This window comes from Ictalurus furcatus, chromosome 2, assembly GCF_023375685.1.
Source record: "Ictalurus furcatus strain D&B chromosome 2, Billie_1.0, whole genome shotgun sequence".
Classification (NCBI taxonomy): domain Eukaryota; kingdom Metazoa; phylum Chordata; class Actinopteri; order Siluriformes; family Ictaluridae; genus Ictalurus; species Ictalurus furcatus.
In genome coordinates this window covers 25,656,066-25,662,891 of record NC_071256.1, presented here as the reverse complement: position 1 = coordinate 25,662,891, position 6,826 = coordinate 25,656,066, and positions in this window count along the sequence as shown.

The following is a 6,826-nucleotide window of genomic DNA, read 5'->3' as shown; positions in this document are numbered from 1 at the left end:
CGAGGTACACGGGACCATTCAAGATCCTCAAGCGAGTCAATGACGTCACCTACCGTCTGGAACTGCCACGACACAGTCGCATCTCCCCTTCATTCCACGTATCACGTCTCAAACCTGTTGTCAACGGTCCTCTAGCCACCGAAGTACCAGCTGAAACTCCCCCGACCCCTCTGGAATTTGATGGACAACCGGCTTACCGCGTCAGGAACATCCTCAACTCGAGACACAGGAGGGGCAAGCTGGAGTATTTGGTCGAGTGGGAGGGTTACGGACCTGAGGAACAGTGCTGGGTTCCCAGGCAGGATATACTTGATCCACAGCTTACCAAGGACTTTCACACAACTCATCCTCATCTCCCAGGTCCACGACCCCGGGGGAGGCCAAGAAAGAACTCTGCTCCCGGAGTGAGCCCTTTGGGGGGGGTTCTGTCACAGCTCGGTCTGATCAGAACTGAAATTCCCAGGATGCAATACTCACTTCTCAGGCACGCATGCGCTCCCCATCCCCGGAGTTCTGATCAGACACACCTGGCACCAATCACACACTAGTACTTAGAGAAGACATCCACCTAGAATCGGCGCGAAGTATACGCTCAGTAGCCTAGTTTGCTGCGTTACCAAGCCGATCTAGTTCGTTGTTTCTTGTGATCCTCGACCCTTGCTTTCTGTCTCGACTACGCTTTCTGGATATCCCCATTTGTATTGTTCGCCCGATCGCTTGACCCTTGCCTACTCTACGACTACGCTTCTTGAACTTCCCGATCCTACGCTGTTCACCCGCCTCCCGCTCCTGCTTCCGTACCGTCTCGAGGTTCGTGACAGAGACATCACAATGGCTGAGTTGTTCATAATGGCACAATGTTGTATGAAGTTCTTATTCATGTATAGTTGTGTTCCAGTGGGTTTATTGTAAAAATTATTAAGGATATTTGATCAATTGGGGCAAAATGGTTGTGAACACTATTCTCTTGGCCACATTGTGTTTGAAACACGGGTGATATGGAGAAGCAGGTGTAGACTAGCCGTTCTGTTCCATTTTGTTCCAAAACACTGAAAACAATGTAGACTTTTTTGGCAGTTAGATAAATTAATAATTTCCTCAACCCCACCAAAGAAAGGGGTGCTTTATATCAAATTCTCTCTTATCTCACACAGTCCTACAGTGGAAGAGAGTCTGATTAGTCTGCCTCAAGCCAAAGTCTGTCTGTAGCTCTGAATGTTTCCTAATGTGCGCCACTGGATGTAAAGCAAGTGATTCTCTGGACGTATGCTGCAAGTAAAGAAAGTAGTACTGCTGTGGCACTGGATCAGAAACTGATATACAGCATATACTAGATGTGCAAAGGTGACTTTAAAAGTATATATATATATATATATATATATATATATATATATATATATATATATATATATATATATAATATAGATGGTTGGATGGATATTTTTTTTATCACATTCATGAAGGGTTGAGTGGAACATCAGGGGAAACAACCCACTTCATGGCTCCTCTTTTCCATTCACTTCAATCTGTATGAGAGGTAAGATAAATAAATAAACAATTAAATAGCATACCATGTAAATTAATTTCCTCTGGCTTATTTGCTTAAAACTTTGTTAAAATAAAGTTCACATAAAAAAAAACCTTCATATTTTGTTCTTTCATAGAAAAAAACCAACCCACTGCTTTATTTACAAGGCCTTAGGCGTAGGCGATTGCTTTCTAAGACATTGTGCATGCTATTTGTGAAACCTACGTTGACCTTTGTTCTTTGTGTGGCAAACAAGTAATCTGGTTTATTGGTATTCTTGGTGTAATTGTGTAAAAAAAACTCACATCCTTTCAGTCAGTAGTGCTGAACCTTAAAGGAATACTCCAGCATCTCAATCTACTAAACCTCAGGCCAATACAATATGATTTTGATTCTTGATGCAACGATTGGATATTTGCTAACATCACTGAATCTGCTATGATACGATATGATAAGATATGATTCAAATTAGTAGCCTCTGAGGGATATGCACCATTCAGGATGTAGGGTAAGCCTACCATTAATTCTTGAATGATGTTGATGAACATACTATTAAGTATCAGAGCAAATCACCTTGCTAGCCTATTAATGCACCAATTAAATCCAGATCATCTGATTGTTACACTCCTATCTATTGTTACTGTTAGTCTATCAGAGAGAGTGGTGTCTCAGTGTTTAAGGCTCTGGGTGACTGATCAGAAGGTCAATGGTTTAAGCCCGAGCACTGTCCAGCTGCCACTGTTGGGTGTATCATGTCTGATCCCAACTTCCTAACAAACTGGGATATGTGAAGAAAAGAATTTGATGAAAAAAGATGATGATGATGATGATACACAGATGCCACAAGGAGAAGTGTGAGTAACCAAAAGGACTTTTTTTTTTTTTTTACTAGATTGCGCCGGAGTACAGAAAGTTAGATAAAACTACATAGCAGCTTTGGTAAGAGATTCTGTCTTGTTTGTCTCATCAAAAATCCTTTACTGTTAGTGTGTAACACTGATTTGTAATTTATGCTAAAGAGTCACATTTTTTATTGTTATCAAATGTTTATTGATGGAATTCAACTGCCCTTAGACTTCCAGAATAAATTTTTTAGTTTTTAATCAACAAGTTTTTAAAAATATTATTGTTACAGGAAAAAACATCCCATTTCATCCTATGTATTTTGTGTGGTAATCATCCATGCACTACAGATCTGGTTGATAGGCAGTTGGTTGAAAAAAAAAATGCTGGAGTTGTCCTTTAATATTCAATTACTTAAAACTGAAATGTTGTTCAGTTTTAAGAAACTTCTTTTAAAAATACTTCTAATTAGAGTCCTCTCTGCTAGCTGTGACATGTTACAGTATATGCTATTTCTTTGACATGTCATATGATTTTGGTTGTAAAAACCAATTAGATCTAGAAAATCACATTATTAAAATGTATTATTATTATTATTATTATTATTATTAACAACTAATAAACACTGGGCTACAATTGCTTACTGATGCATCAGCAACTGTACACAACGGGTAAACTTCACTATTCAACTGCTCACTAAAATCAATCACAGTGGATATAAAAAGTCTACACACTCCTCTTAAAATTGCAGGGTTTTGTGATGTAAAAAATAAAAACAATACAAATTCATGTGAGAGCTTTTCTACCTTTAATGTGACACAGCAACCAATAAAATTCAAGTGAAAAACAAATAGAAGCATTTAAGGGGAAAAAAGAAAAAAATGTACAATAACCTGGTTCTATAAGCGTGTTCATGCCTTAAACTAATATTTTCTTAAAGCACATTTTGCTTGTAATACAGCACTCAGTCATTTTTAGGTAAGAGTCTACCAACTTTTGGGGTTTTTTTTTTGTGAGAAAGGGCTTTCATCTAGCCACCCTTCCCCATAGCCCAGTAATGTGAAGAATATGAGAGATTGCTGTCACATGCATTGAGTGACAAGTACTTGCCATATATTGTTACAGCTCCTTTAATGTTGCCGTATCTTGACAGTCTCCCTTTGTTAAATATTAGAGGAAAGTCCTGTTCTTGGTAATGTCACGGTGGTGCCCAATTTTCTCCACTTGTTGATGATGCAGTGTTCTAATGTTATGGAAATTCTTTTGTACCCCTCTCCTGATCAATATCTTTACAAAACCAATACAACAAGGTTTCCATACATGCTTTGTGAGCTATTTATGGATCATGGCTTCAGCAGTCAGATGAAACCAAAATGTCAAAAAAATCCTATAGAAACAGTAGATCTTTATTTGGGATTTATCAGAATCATGTCATTGAACATGAGTTTGATTGTGATTGCTTAATTCCGAGCACAGTCACATATAAAAGGATGTACACACTTATGGTTATTGTAATTTTTTCAGTTTCCTTTTTTTCCCCCTAAAACATTTCTATTTGTTTTTCACTTGGATTTTGTTGGTTGCTATATCTTAATAATTTTTTTTACATCACAAAACATGCAATTTAAACAGAGATATGCAGATTTTTATATCCATATACAAAGACTTTTGAGAAGGAGAAAAGATGCATGAGTCAGATACAGATACCGATCACAAAAGAAAAAAAAAGAAATAAAGAAGTTAGCTGTCAAATTTAGAGATTAATTGCTCACGTCACCCATAGACATAGATTATTTCACATTACAAAAGAATGTTTCCAATATTAGGCTACAGGAGAGCGTGAGCAGAGTATTATGTCACGTCTTTGGTACAGTAGCACCAGAGAGCAGCAGGATCTAGCCTTCTTGTAAACATTCTGAGGACGGAGATGAAGCAGCAGAGGAATTCGGTCGCTTTATTTGGTCATGGCTGAGGCTGAACCTTCGCCTGTTCTGGGAGGCAAAAAGAGACTGAAAGCAAGTTACATTGTGAACCTTGATATAAAGAATCCAGCCGGGAGGCTTAAAACAGATGTGGGTTTATTGGGTCAATGTGGCTAGGCTACTGTACATTGAACAGCCTTGGCTGAGAGTTATGCAGAAATTTCAATACTAGGACCAGCTCATCTATAGTATTAAACTACCTAGGTTATTTTTTTTTACATTTGACATTTTTACTGATTTTACATTGCTGATTTCACTGTCTACCTAAATACATGACGGAACACTGAGATGCTTCAGTTAGTATATCCAGTTAAACTCTAGGCTTATATAGCATCATGTCCTAAAACAATAAAATAAAATAAAGTGATGGGGCCAAGGAAAACCAGCATCACTTTATAGTTACAGTTATGGTTATCAATGTTTAGTCAGTATTTTCCATCAGAATTTCACATAGGAAATACCACAAACAAGGGCACTCAGTGAGTTTTTACAATTGTACAACATTACAAGTGTTAAACATTTTTATTAGTATCATTTACAGTATCAATGTTTTAAATCACAGCTCACAGAGGCTTCAAAAGAATATTCTTTCATTTTTTCCAAAACCAATTTTCTATTAAATGCATTTTTATTGTATGTGCGATTACCACAGACTAGAATTTCTAAATGTTTTCCTGTCCTGAGACAAGAATGGAAAACTCAAAAGCAATCAAAGTTCCAAATCTGTATAATGTACCCTTTGAGACATGGGACCCAGCAGAACTGCTATTTCAAAGGGTAGAATTTGTGATCATGATTTGCCAAAACAGTTGGCTCTAATCACAGATGGATAACTCATAATCTTGAGGAAATAATATAACCAGAATGAGTTTTTTTTATTGGAATGTTGTAGTGTTACATGTGAACAGCATTGGTAGGACTTTGTCTCCTGCTGGACTCATTTGAAGACATTTATTGTTCGAGTGTCACTTCTATAGATTTGAATTCATGTCATATCATTGCATGTTCAACAACTGCTCTTAGATTTACTTAGAAGTGAATTTCATGACAACAGGTTTTCCATTCTTTTATCATTTCAGGGAAACGTCTTGAAATTCTTGTCTAACATGCACTACACATGATTGTGATAGATAGAAAGTCTGTTGAAAATAGTTCTGTAATCTTTTTTTTCTTCCCCAATTCTTGTGAAATGTTGTAGTTTAATGTAGTTTATACACCGTCCACTGTGAACTGAAACGCTGAAGATATAATTATTTAGCTAATTTAGGAAATATAGAGAGAATTCCAATTACGCTCATTTTGCTGGAACCTTGTGTTACATAAGTGTTTGCAATTTGGCAGGGAATGATAGCTGGTTTGCTTGCTGTGACAGTAAGCAGAGAACTGTTTTTGTGGATATCATGGCGTTAGGGAAAGGTCAGGAAAGATGGCGATTCGCCGAGAAAGTGAGAAATGCTGTGACAGCATCTGAAGGGGGCCTTTCCAGAGATCCCCCCCCCCCCATTCTCTCTGTTCTGCACTTCTAGGCTGCCTGGCTATTTATGGAAGAAGGCTTCCTCAACCTTCGATGCAGAGAGGAATTCAGTAGGTTGGTTCAAAGCCGCTAATCATCCGGCCCTAGTTTACTGTGTGTTCAGGAGGTGATAACAGCCAGTTATAGATGGATAAACAATAATCAAATGCGCTACATGTAAAATGTGCAGGTCTGTACCATTTCATGCTGGGTCTTCGTGACTGCTGATTGGAAAGTCAATGTAATCATTTAAAGAGAATGGCTATTAAACATTTGTTTTTAGAATTCTAAAGCTTCTTAGAAACTTTGAACCAGTCTGTAATCCGGCATGATGAATAAATATGCTCTGGAAAATATCTTCTGTGGTGGATATACATATAATTCAAGTGTTTATATCAAACACTGTAAGATATGTAAACAATACTGAGTAAACCCCTGTTTGAGTAGATTGTCTGGAAGCTGAATCAGATTTGTTTAATGTAAGATATCATGGGATATACAGTTGAAGGCAAACGTTTTCATCCCCCCCATGATTCTCGAAGTACCTTTATTTTACAATGAATATTTGAACAAAATAGAATTCCAAGCTGTTGGCAGGTGTATGCTGCAACAAAACAACCGTCCAAAGCATAAGACAAAATCAACAGGAAAAGGATTTTCTGAACAGCATTTCGACTCTTTGACTAAGAGGGTCCAAAAGATGCTCAGAGAATAGGAAAAAGGATGGATGTGTTTCTAAAGGCAAATTACCTAGGTACTGAATGGGATTTGCCAAGCACTGGATTAAGATTTTCTGTCATTGAGGGCCTAATCATCAAAAATGACCAGATGAAAAAAAAAAAAAAAAAATTCTCTGTGATGATTTAAGCTTGATATGATTGATAAGAATAGAATAGATGCCCAGTGTTAGCAATCTCATGCACTGTACAGATCAAATGAATCAGTTGTTTAATCACTTTA